Raw genomic sequence first — 13295 nt, 5'->3', positions numbered from 1 at the left:
AAAAGTCCCTCTCTAACTTAAGTATCAGAGGTCCTGCGCTGGAACCCCCGGCCATAAGCTTTTTGCAAGTCCACCGGAGACAGCCGTCCGCCGCCGCATCATCAGCCGGAGCTACTCCCCCTCAGCTCGTGAGCATCCCCGGGTTCAATTTCCGGCAACAATTAGCGCTAGAGGAAGGGCCGAGTCATGATCATAAGATTGAGGAGCAGAGGAGACTCTAATGCCTCCTAGCATCGTGTGCCAAGTCCTGGCCACTCGGTCCAGAACCCGCCACCAGGGCCCCCGGCAGATTAAGTTCCTCCGATACAGCCAGAGCAATTCGACACACTGGTGCGACAAGTCCAGGCCCTAGCAGCAGCAGTTCAAGGCCTGCAACGCATGGAGGGTCATCCTGCGCCCCCTCCACGGATTCATGTCCAGCGGCGCTTCTCCCAAATGGACCTGTGTCCCAGGGCCAGAATCCCCATGACTCTTCGAGGGTCAACAACGGAGAACGGCACTGTCACCAGGGTTCAACCCGATCATTCCCCCAGAGAGAACCACTAGGAAAGAACCAGGGCAAAAAACCGGAGCCTTTCGAAGCCAAATCGACCCCGGGTCAGTCAATACCGGAGCAGACCACCGTAGCAATCTTCCAATTTTACCATCAGTCGATGCCAACGACGAACATCAAATTCTCTCCTCGACATCAAACAAAAGGAGGGAGAATCCCTCAAGGATTATATTCACCGCTTCAAATGTCGCAATCTGGGAGGTCCGCGAGCTCGATCAGTCGATCGCCATGTCTGCGCTGAAAATGGAAGCCCGGTCCTACAGGTTCCTCTTCTTCCTCGAGAAGAATTTCTCCACCGACTTCACGGAAATGCTGGCCTGAGCTCGGAAATATGCAAAGGCCGAGGAAACCATGGCTTCTCAATGCGATACCACCGAAAAATCCGCAAAGGGGCAGAAGAGATGCCACAAGGAGCACGGTCGCCCGAGGAGCCGGTCGCCCCGCCGCGAGAAAAACATGCCTTGGCTGAGGAATCCCCCTCGCCCGAGACCGCGGCCCCGACCAAGGTCACCGCCTCGGCAAAGAACTCCCTTAAGGAGGTACGGGAACTACACCCCCCTTATTGCTACTCGGTCCGAGATTCTCATGAAAATAGAAGGCCAAAGGCTATTTCCAACCGCCACCGCCGATGCAGGACTCAGAAGCTCGGCAGCGTTTCAGGAAGTACTGTCGCTTCCACCGAAACCATGGTCACGACACCGAAGAGTGCTTTCGACTTCGGGACGAGATCGAAGTGCTCATCCACCGCGGGGTGCTCAACTGGTTCGTGCGGAACCAGCATAACGAAGGAAGACCAGCAGAGAATGCTGCACTACCCAAAGGTCAAAACGACAACAGGTTGATCGCTGGAACTATCAACATCATAGGGAGAGGCCCGACCGAAAGGAGCTTAACTGAAGAATTGACCAAGGAAAACGTCCCTCCGAAGCGTCAACGCACCGCTGAAGCTATCTCGTTCTCGGACGAGGACCTAAAAAGGGTTGAGACTGCTCATGATGACGCTGTGGTCATTTCTATGGTCGTAAATAAATTTGATGTAAAACGGATTTTAGTTGATAATGGAAGCTCGGCAAATATTTTATATTATAACGCTTCCCAAAAGATGGGAGTAACAGAAGAACAACTCCGAAGAATGGATGCCCCGCTGGTCGGGTTCACTGGGGATTCGGTCCCAGTCGAGGGCATGATTAACTTGCCTATCACAGCCGGGCTCGCTGATAGTCAACTTTAAAGACCACGCAATAGCACGTATCTGGTAGGATAATGATTACGGGTATCGATCCACAGGGATTGGGGTATAGTTGTTTTCTTAAAAAAAATATTTAAAAAGGAGAATTTGTGAAGAAAAACTAAACTAAGAAATTTAATAAAGCAAAATGCAATTAAAAGGATATCAGTTTAAGGAAACCTAGGGCAAGAAATTCACCACTAACATCGAAACAAGGGTTAATTGTATTTTTAATTTATTCTTGGGTTATTATGCAAATTGGCTACAAGCCTAATAAGCATTTGAATAAAATTTCACTAAAGTAATTTTAAGAAAACCCATCTTCAGTAGGTATGAAATGTCTACCCTAAAATAAGGTGGCAGGACACTGCATCTTTCTTTAGCATGGATTATCTTCTATTAACTTAGTGATCATGAAGAACAGTTGTATAAACGTCATATTTAAAATCACAGACCCTAAGTATGAGGTAAAAGGATATTCAATAAGATCAATTGAGTTCATACAATTCCAAAAACAAAATAAAAATACAAGAACCGTTGTCGCCTTTGTTAGGGCTTCATCCAGCCCTAGTTGGGAATTTAAGCTTCCATGCAGTGGCAGATACAAGTGGCAACGGCAAAACAGAGGACATCCATCACTGCAGCCTCCTTTCTCCCGTTGTATTCTCCCCTCTCTGGCTTCGGTGGAAACTTCTCAGGATCTCGGAGGATCTCGGATCATCCCTACCTCTGGCTACCGTGGGAACTCAGTGTGAGAAAGGAGAAGAAGATGGCATGATGATAGTGGAAGCACTGGATGGAAGAAGTTTGTTGAACCTTCGATGCCCCCTGGTGCCAAAGGCTGATGGCCTTTTATAGCCACTCTTCCTCACTGCTCCATCCCTGATTTCAAGCAGAGGATAACTTCGAATCAAAGCTGCTGGGATTCTGGAGGTTGGAATCAAACCGTGAACGAGAGACGCATGGAGGAGATGAAGGTTGGATCCATGTGGACGGTGAATGGATGCTTAAGCTCGAAAGATATTGCTGTTAGTCCGTACGCTGGGAGGCTTGAGAATCGGGCTGGGATGCGGAATATCCGTAGCTGATGAAGTCTTCGCGAATGGGAGGAAGTTGGGATTCGTGGACACCTTGCAGACCGCTGGAATTGGAGCTAATCCGGGCTGAAGAAGATCTCAACGGGATGAGTTGGAAAAGATATGGATTGGCTCACGGAAAGAAGGAAATGGCTGGGAGATCATCCTTGAATCGCGGACGGGAGAGAAGACACGCGGATGGAATGCTTGATTTGCGAACGGGATTGGCTGAGAGATGGTTTGGTTCGGAAGAGGGAAGACACGCGGATGGGAGGAATCCGGAAGCAGGGAATCACAGGAAGTTTGGATTTCGTGAAACTCGCAAGGATGGAGCTGGAATCAAATGGATGCAGCTGGGAGATGAGTGGATCACGGGAGGATGAACTCGATTCAGTTGGGAACAGGGGAGATGTTCCATGGGATTCGGCAGCTTGGGTGTTGGATAAAGATAGAAGTTTGTTTGGCAAACATCGCGGGAGGAGCTGTTCCGTGGGATATTGGGACTTGATTCCGAAACAGGAGAAAAACTTGGATTCGGTTGACAGTTTAGATGAAGCTTCCGTGAAGCTTGGGAATGGCTGGTCATGCGTGAAACAGGGGAGAAGATCTCATACGGGTCTGTTCCTTGGGATAAGGGTGCTTCTGTTATGCATTTGGTTCGGATCTGTGGATGAGAAGAAGTCAGAAGAAGATGGAATGCTCATCCGGAAGATGTTGGGGTGCTGTTCACGGCTTAGATGAGGTGCCGGAAGAATCGGGATGCAGGGACTTCGGGATGAAGCTTGGGATGGTTCGGTTCCGATAAAACAGAGGATATGTTTGAAGCTGTTATCCGTGGATGCGGGAAGGGATAAGGATGATGGGAAGATATGCAGAGGAGAGGATTTGGCTGGGAGATGGAATACAATCTTTGAAGCCGAGAAGATCTCGGCTGGGAGGCGCTGGATCTCATTGCGGAAGAAGAGGATCTGGGACAACGGAGATAATCCAGAAAGATGTTGGATTCGGCTCTATCTTGGGATGGCTGGGATGTTTGGTAGAGAGACATGGAGGAAGATGGTGTTGCTGGGGTCATGCGGGGGAGAAAAAAAAGAATGACGTGGAGGAGGTCGCGGAGAAACAGAACGCGAGCTTCTATGATGACGCTGAGATGTGGATGTGTTCGGCTGGGATCAAACGTGGATGAGGGGATTTGATTCATGGGATTAATCCGGAAGAAAACTGGCTTGACTCGGATGAGGAAAGACACGGCTCTGTTCTTTGGACGGGCTCTATTTGTTGGTCACAAGATTGCACATGGAAGGATGTAATGACATGAACGAAAGGTCAAGCTCAATTGAATGTGAAAGAAATAGTAAAGTTGGGACGAACGGTTGAATCGAAAATCTGAGAGGATTTAATTCGCAAGGTGCATGCGATTTGGGTTCAGGGATCATCCCAAATGAATTTGACTCGACCTGCATACATTAGACTCGACCAATAAAGAAAATTAATCAAACTTGAATAATTTATTTAAAATAAAATGCTGAAGGAAAACACATTTTCTCATGTTTAAATTTAAAATATGTGCATAAAAACAATGATAAGTGTTATGAGTAAGATATTAATTGATGCATTATTTCACACTTATCACTCGCTCCTCGAGAAAGCACTGTAAGGACGGACCTACTTGTGGTCCGCCTGCCTTCGATTTACAATGCCATTCTTGGTCGACTAGGACTCAATGCCCTCCAAGCCGTAGTCTCGACCTACCATCTGCTCATACGGTTCCCCACCAAGCAAAGAATCGGCGAAATTCGAGGGGATCAGGTGGCAGCCAAACAATGTTACATGGCGATCCTCAGAGCAAAGCAACCAATCAAGACACTAAGCCAAGCAAGACACTCAATTGACGTGTCAGCCCAAGTCTCGAACCAGGCATTACTGATCGAAATCTTGAAAGTACGAGATGAGCCTAGGAGGGAACGAGCAAAACCAGGCGAGCTCCTCATTCAAATCCCCTTGAAAAAAGACTATCTGGAGCAGACCGTACAGATCGGCGCTGGTCTGAAACCTCATGAACAGGATCGCCTGATCGAGTTCCTCCAATCCAACACGGACATCTTCGCCAGATCGCCCGCTGATATGCCGGAAATAGATCCTGAGGTCATGGTCCACCAACTTCAGGTAAAACCAACCTACAAGCCCGTGAGGCAGAAGAAACGAAGCTTCGCACCCGAACGACAGCAAGCAGCGGCCGAGGAAGTCGACAAACTCCTCGAGGCCGGCTTCATCCGAGAAGTCTCCTATCCAGATTGGCTCGCTAATGTAGTCCTCGTAAAGAAAGGTAATAAAAAGTGGCGCATGTGCGTGGACTACACGGACCTAAACAAAACCTGTCCAAAGGACAGTTTTTTCCTCCCTAGGATCAACCAGCTCGTCGATTCCACCTCGGTACACCAGCAGCTGACCTTCATGGACGCCTTCTCGGGATACAATCAGATCCGGATGGCACCCGAGGATGAGGAGAAGACGGCGTTCATCACCAACAAGGGCCTCTACTGCTACAAGGTAATGCCTTTCGGGTTGAAAAATGCTGGAGCTACCTACCAGAGGTTGGTCAACAAGGTCTTCAAAAACCAGATAGGATGGAATATGGAGGTCTACGTGGATGACATGCTGGTAAAAAGCCAGACGGCCGAATGTCATATAACCGACCTCGACAAAGTGTTTTCGATCCTTCGGAAGTATCGGATGAAGCTCAACCTCACGAAGTGCACCTTCAGAGTTACATCGGGCAAGTTCCTCAGGTTCGTGGTAACCCAATGCGAAATTGAAGCCAACCCTGAAAAGATTCGAGCATTGTAGGAGATGACACCTCCGAGGACAGTCAAAGAAGTGCAACAGCTCGCTGGGTGGGTTGCAACCCCAGGAAGGTTTGTCTCCAAGTCAGCGGAACAGTGCTTTCCATTCTTCAAGATCTTCAAGCGGCCGAAGAACTTCGCGTGGACCGAAGAATGCCAACAAGCTTTCAAAGAGCTCAGACGCCACCTTGACTCCCTTCCATTGCTCACAAAACTTCAGCAGGGCAAGCTCCTCTACCTGTACTTGGTCGTCTCCCAGGTAGCAGTAAGCTCGGTCCTAGTTCGAGAAGACAACAAGTCCCAGAAATCGATATACTACACTAACCGAATTCTAAGAGACGCCGAGACCCGATACTTGAAACTGAAAAAAATGGTTTATGCACTGCTCATCTCAGCCCGAAGACTCCAACCCTACTTTTAGGCCCATACTGTGGCCATATTGACTGATCAACCCATAAAGCAGGTCCTGCAGCGGTCGGATCGGGCAAGGAGAATCGCGAGGCGGGCGGTCGAGCTCGGAGAATTTGACCTCGAGTACCGTCTGAGACCAGCGATTAAAATGCAAGTGCTCGCCGACTTCGTAGCAAAATGCACCTTGCCGGATGACCCCGAGGCCGAACTCACACCAAAAGGGGACGCCCTAGAGCAACCATGGGTCCTACACGTCGACGGTTCATCGATCTTGGGAGGTAGTGGTGCTGGCCTCATTCTCACCAGCCCAGTTGGGGTGATCGCAGAATAGGCCCTACGCTTCGAATTTTCTGCCTCGAACAACGAAGCAGAATACGAGGCGCTCGTCGCCAGGCTGAAGTTGGCAAAGAAGCTCAAGGTCAAAAAGCTGAGGATCCTCAGCGACTTCCAACTGGTCGTAAGCCAGATCATGGGAGACTTTGAGGCAAGGGAGCCGTCGATGCAAAAATACCTCTAGAAGGTGCGAGACATTACCTCCACGCTAAGCGCCTTCGATATCTAGCACATTTCTAGAGCGGAGAACGCAAGAGCCGACTTGCTATCGAAGTTGGCGACATCCTGCACAAGCGAGCTCCCAAAAACCACAACCCTCGAATACCTTAAAATACCAAGCATTGAGGAGCCCGAGCCAGTACTCTCCATCGAAACTGAACCAAGCTGGATGGATGCGTTCATCAACTCTCTGCATAATGAAATCCTTCCCGATGATGAGCTCGAGGCCCGCCGAATCAAACGTCAGGCCTCTCGATACCTCTTGTACGAAGGCAAGCTCAATTGCAGGTCCTTCACCTCTCCCCTCCTTAGGTGCCTCCACCCTTCGGAAGTGAATTATGCTATGCGAGAAGTCCACGAAGAGATCTGTGGGAATCACCTAGGAGGTCGGGCACAGGCCTACAAGATCCTACGACAGGAAAACTACTGGCCTAAACTTCAGAAAGACGCTATGGACTTTGTCCAAAGGTGCGACCGGTGTCAGCGAAACGCCAACATTCAGCGCCGATCCTCAGTTCCGCTAACCGCGATCAGTGCCCCCTGGCCATTTGCCTAGTGGGGGATCGACATCCTAAGGTCATTTTTCCAAGCTACGGGACAGAGAAAGTTCCTCATCGTCTCCATCGACAACTTTACCAAGTGGGTCGAAGCTGAGCCGGTGCCCCAAATCTTTGAGCCAAAAATGCGAGATTTCGTTTGGAATCAATAATCTGCAAATTTGGACTCCCCCGTGTTCTCATATCCGACAACGGCCATCAGTTCGATAATGCCCGCTTCAGAAAGTTCTGCTCTGAGCTCGGCATCGACCACCACTTCACCTCAGTCGCTCATCCACAAGCAAATGGAGAAACGGAGGTCACGAATCGGACCATCCTTTAGGGACTCAATGCCAGACTCGATCGATCCAAAGGACAATGGGTCGAAGACCTCTATAACGTCTTCTGGGCCTACAGAACAACATTCCGAATATCAACTGGCGAAACTCCCTTTAATTTAGCTTATGGAACGGAAGCAGTCATCCCTCTAGAGATCAGGCTTCCATCAGCGAGAGTGGAGAACTATGACCCGACTTCCAACTCATCACGACTTAGAAATAACCTGGATCTCCTTGAAGAAATAAGGGAAGCTGCTCGAATTTGCATGGTAAGATATCAAAAAAATGCGACACAGTACTACAATTCTAGGGTGAAGGTTAAACTCTTCATAGAAGGAGACCTCGTCCTAAGGAAAGCCGAAGCTTCTCAACCTACCGAGCAAAAAAAACTTGCCCCAAACTGGGAAGGCCATACCAAATTGCCCGGGTCCAACCGCCCGGAGCATACAAGTTGGAGTCCCTTGATGGGACTCCCATTCCCCGAAGTTGGCACTCCGAGAATCTCCGAATGTACTACCAGTGAAGCCCTCCCAAGGTCTTCGATATCTAGAAACACAGCCAATAAGGCACCCCTCAAAGTCCCCATTTTATTGTTCAACGATTCTCCTAATAATAATCTATTTATGGACCCAGGATGTTCCTGAGATGATTCGAGTCCCTAAGGAAAAGCTCGGAATGCCTCGACCAAGCTCGGGATGCCTCGACCAAGTTCGAGATGAATCGAGGTGACAACCATGGACCCCACCTAAAGACGTCCTAACCAAGTTCGAGATACCCCACCAAACCAACCGCAAGCTAAAGGTTCCTCCAATCTCGAGGACTATCTAACGAAGACTCAGCTATGACTCAGAGAGCGCCCAAGTTACGGCGGCCGAACAGCAACCTAACCTCGACCCACTCTACGACCAGGCCCGAGCTAAAAGACTTAGCGAAATCCTTCAAAGGGTCCGAGCGCGATGACTTAGCAGAATTCCTCAAAAACATCATAATCACTTGTGAGAACCGATGACGCGCGAGGTCCAAATCCAAGCCATCAAAGACAAGGTTTGGTTCAGAAAGCAAACACAAGACAAATTTAGAAGCACGGCAAAATTGAAGAAAACATTGTGTTCATTGATCAAAAAGCCCTTAAGGCTAAGAACAAAAGTTGAGGGTGAACCATACATTGCTTTCAGTAGCCGACCTCACCAGCAAAATACAAACAAAAGAAAAGAAAAAAGTCAGGCTGCCTCTGACGCAGAGCCGACTTTGGAGGCAGCCTCGGTGCAACTTTTGGAGCGGCCTCAGGTGCGATCTCGGGAGCGGCTTCATGAACGGCCTCAGGAGCAAACTCAAGAACTTCCTGGGCAACTTGCTCAGCTGCCTCGGCCCTGGCTTTAGCGTTGGTGTGCTCGGTCTCGGCCTTAGGACCCTTGGGCTCGCTGTCAAGCATGCCATCATCCTCAGGAGCCCCAGGTGCGCCGTCGTCCTCAGCATCCCCTAGGCGAGGCTGAAGACCGCTGAGGTCGAGCTTTGGGTAGAGCTTCTATACTTGGAATCGGTAGTCCTCAAAGCCACGAATGAGTCCGTCAACTGCCTCTTCCTCCATCAAGTCCCAGAATTCGGCCGATTCACGGAAAATTTGCACCGCGTTCCGGCTCGCTCCGTCGCCCTCTTCTCCCGAGCCTCAAGCTGCTCAATCCTCAGCTGCAGGACTCCCTCTTCGTGCTTAAGACCTGCAAGCTCGAGTTGAGCATCAGCCAGGCAGGCCTCAGCCGCACGAAGAGTCAACCTTATGAGGGTGTGCAAAGCCTCCTCCTCCTGAAAGCGCTCAGCCATAAGCCTAAGCTCGGATTCGAGGGCTTCCACCTTCACAGTGGATTCTTTCCACCTGGCCTCACCCTCGGCAAGCTTTTTCATCGCGACCTCCTCCCCCTTCTGGCTCCTTCGAGCTTGAGTTTGGTAGTCGACCGCCGCCGAAATGAACATGTCGATATCATGGAGGTGTTGTAGCAAGGACAAGCAAAGGTCAACCAAAACTGAAAATCCGACGGGGCATGAAAATGAAGGAGCAGGGAAAAACTTATCCTGATGGCCGAACAGTAGGCCTAGTTGACAAAGTCGCTGACTCCAATGGTGTGGAGTTCGGCACGGTCAGCTGGGGGCAATGCACAGCGGATGACCTGCTGAGCGACTTCACCATTGTGAAGTGTGGAGTTATCCTCGAAAATCGCCCACTTGGGGCAATAGAGCTTTCTCTCGGGGCGATCTTCTACCCCAAAGAGCTCGAGACATCGGCCCCGAAGAAACCGGCAAAGGAGCCCGAGAAGAGCTCGGGACCACTAGGCCGCTCCCCGCCTCGGGTCCTGAGTGTCGCAGGCAGATGACCATTCGGGCCCTAGAAGGGCCCGAGGTCGAGCAAGCACGAGCCAGTACCTCCCCCGCAGCCTCAGCAGAAATGGCGCGCTCGACAGAAGCAGCGCGCTCAGTAGAAGGGGCCTCCTCCGGCTCAGTCTCCCAGTGTTAGAAGTATGCCCTAGAAGCCAATTTGGCTGACGCATTATTTTATTCTGGGACATAAATTTGTACTTGACCTAATTATGAATCTATTAAGTTGGGCATTCTTTTCATTCATGTTCTTATGTGTCCATGAATCATCCAAGGAATTAATAAGATGATGACGCATATTCTCAAGAGTTGAGAATTTGAGGCATGTGTCATTGATGATTAATTCCTGAATTGCATATGATCAATGGATCATCACGAGGACGGTGATTGATCCGTTGAGATTAGTGCACATATTGCTTTCTTTGATGGACGAGTCTTGAGTCCACAGTGTAGGGACACTGGAGCAATCGTGCAAGTGCTTGTTAGAGAATAAGGGTACTGAGCGTGACCAAAGCAAGTAGTCACTTGGATGTCTATCCACTCGTCAGTGACTTACTTGATGCTGCAGTTGTATAACTGGTCCTTTGACCTGCGATGCCTCAGTTATTCACGGCGAGATTGCTGTAGTTTAACGAGCACATAAACATGGGCCCTAGCCATTTGGGTTCTTGTGGTGCAGATTGGCTACAGTAGGTTCACTGTAGGAGTAGGGGTGCATCTAGATGGAATCTATCGATCTTGATAGATTAGGAGATATCCTATGTGATTTATGAGACTGAGTTCGTAAATCCTCGGCCGGGGTAGTATGTACAGTGGAAAAGGAGTTTTCCACTCACGAACTTAAGTCGAATAAATCTTGACATATGACAGATGATGGGATTTGACGAGTTATCCATGACCTCCGTCCTGCAGGGATCCACGATAGAAGGACTGTATCATATGATAACTGCACCTAGAGGTTCATCATTCCATTCTGCTTGGTTGCTACTACATGCTGCTAGGTATCACTGGTAAATTGTGAGACTCAGAGGCATTCACTTGGTGATCAGTGAACCCAAATGAGAAGAGTTGGAATTGTTCCAACCCATAAGAAGGAGTTTCAATGATATCATGATAGGGATCACAATATATCTCACTACCAGACAGAATAGAACCTATGGGGTCACACACAATAGAGGTATTGACCGATCCGATGGTTGAGTTGTGATTTGGAATCACAATAGTTCATGATTATCAATTTGATTGATAATTAATTAACCCACTAAGAGTTAGTGAGTTGAAGAAGGAGTAATTGCAATTGAATTGCAATTTAATTGAATCAATTGGACTTAATTAATTGGGCTTGAACTTATTAAATAAGAGTCCTACTTGGAGTAGGACTCCTAGAGTCCTAATTAGATTATAACTTCAAATTTAATTAAAGTCCTACTTGGAGTAGGATACCTAGAGTCCTAATTGGATTAGGACTAAAATTAAATAAGTCCTAATTGGATTAGGATTCCTAAAGTCTTAATTAATTTTGATCTAATAAATTAAGATAACTCCTAATTGGATTAGAATTGAAGAGTTTAATTGAGTCAAGATTCAATTGGGTCATAATTGGATTAGGACTCATATGGATAAGTCCTAATTGATTCATAAATTGATTGAGATCTAATTAGATTAGACCTCAATTGTGAGGGGATTAAAAAGAGGCTGAAAGTGGGGCCCACGCACCTCATGAGATGAGGCTTGGGCATGGGACATGAGAGGATTAGAGGGAGGGGCGTACGCCCCTCCTCTTGCCAAAAGATGTACGCCCCTCCTCCTGCCAAAAGATAGACGTGAGCTCCTAATTTGTAGGAGCTCATGCCTAGGGTTCAAACAAAAAAAAAAAGGGGAGCATGTGGCCCCCTCTTCTCATCTAAAAAAAAAAAAGGATATGGCAGCCCCCCTCTCCCATGATGAATTCAGCCGCAAACAAACAAAAAAAAGGGGCGGCCCACATCATGGATTTTTTTTTCCTGCCGTGAGAGCTCCTCCTCCTCTCTCTGTTTTTTGTGCCGTGAGAGCTCCTCCCCTCTCTCTTGCTTTTGTGCCGTGAGAGTGCCTCCTCCCTCTTGGATTTTGTGCCATGGGAAAGCCTCCTTCCTCTTGGGTTTTCAGCCATGAGCATCAAAGAAAAATAGGGTGGCGTGTGGCTTTCTCTCTTCACCCTTCTTCCATCCACAAGAATAAGAGAAAAGGAGGCAGCAAGATGGGATCTTCTTCCTCCATTTCAAGTCCTTCTTTTTTCTCTTGAGATCTATCAAAGAGTTGATAAATCAAGAGAGGATTTCAACCATCAAAATATATCTCTGCAAGAGAGCTAGCACCCCAGGGAGATTTGAGAGTTTGGATTGGTCCTCTGCCTCGTGTGGATACCCGTAGAGGCCGGACGCATGTGCGGCTTTAAGCGAACCTTCAACAAATCCACGATCATCAGATTTGCGGTGATCATCTATCCGCACAAGGTGAAGATCTAATCTTCCTAATTGTATGAAAAAGTTTTAATCCTAATGTACTACGAACATCGGTTTTAAAATAAGTTCATGCGATGAACTGAATCTCGCGCATGTCTTCCGCTGCGCGCAGAATTTGTCTAGAATTTTTTGCGGCGTGCGAGGGATTCCAACAGTGGTATCAGAGCCTAGGCTTCGTAGATTAAGGTTAGGATTAATTATTAAAGGGCATATTAGATCTGAAATTTAAAGGATTATGCCTGCTGATTTTTATGCATGCAGAATTTCAGCTTGCTGATTTTTCTGCATGCTAATTTTCAATGCTTGGATTAATGATTCTAATATTTTGATAATATAATTACAAATATTTAGAATCATATCTTGCATGATCAGCAACTCATAAGATGATATAATCAGTTAAATATTCAGATCTGTAAATTATATTTAATGCATGTGATGCGCATGGTGATGATCATGGACGTACCCTTATACATGTACTGAAATATTCTGCAATGTTCTGTGATGTTATGTGATGGCATGTAATTCAGATTTTTTAGATGCCTGCGTGCATCTTAAATTGATGTATTAGAGACCTGCGTGTCTCATGAAAAAATGTTGTAATTATTCTTTTATTTTTAAAGTTTATCTGTGATGTAATCTGTGATGTGTTTGCACGTCAATGGTTGATCGATGCATGCCTCTACAAGCACGCCTTGCGCGGATCGAGATCAAGAGTTGATTGAAGATGGATCAAGGAGTTGATCGCAATTGGACCTAGGGTGCTCAAGATCGAATCAAGAGTTGAAGACGATCTAACCAATTGACATGCATGTGCTTGTACTATGACCCCATCCTGGATCCATGATCATCACCAGTTTAATTTTTGTTATATGCCTGGATGTTTATGTTTA

At 47.7% G+C, this 13295-nt stretch overlaps 1 long non-coding RNA gene across 1 annotated transcript; it reads left to right on the top strand.

Moving 5' to 3' along the window:
- The first annotated feature begins 11692 nt into the window (after window positions 1-11692).
- LOC148715469 (uncharacterized) lies at window positions 11693-13024 on the top strand. The gene is made up of 2 exons (XR_015972347.2): window positions 11693-12396; window positions 12518-13024. It is a non-coding gene; the product is annotated as an uncharacterized LOC148715469 (long non-coding RNA).
- The last annotated feature ends 271 nt before the right edge of the window (window positions 13025-13295 follow it).

Source organism: Phoenix dactylifera, chromosome 1 (genome assembly GCF_051530095.1).
Source record: "Phoenix dactylifera cultivar Ajwa chromosome 1, Ajwa_hap1_PhDact_Kaust_v1.1, whole genome shotgun sequence".
In the NCBI taxonomy this organism is placed as follows: Eukaryota; Viridiplantae; Streptophyta; class Magnoliopsida; order Arecales; family Arecaceae; genus Phoenix; species Phoenix dactylifera.
Note: the sequence above shows the minus strand (reverse complement) of the source record. Positions and strands in the feature narration are given on the sequence as shown.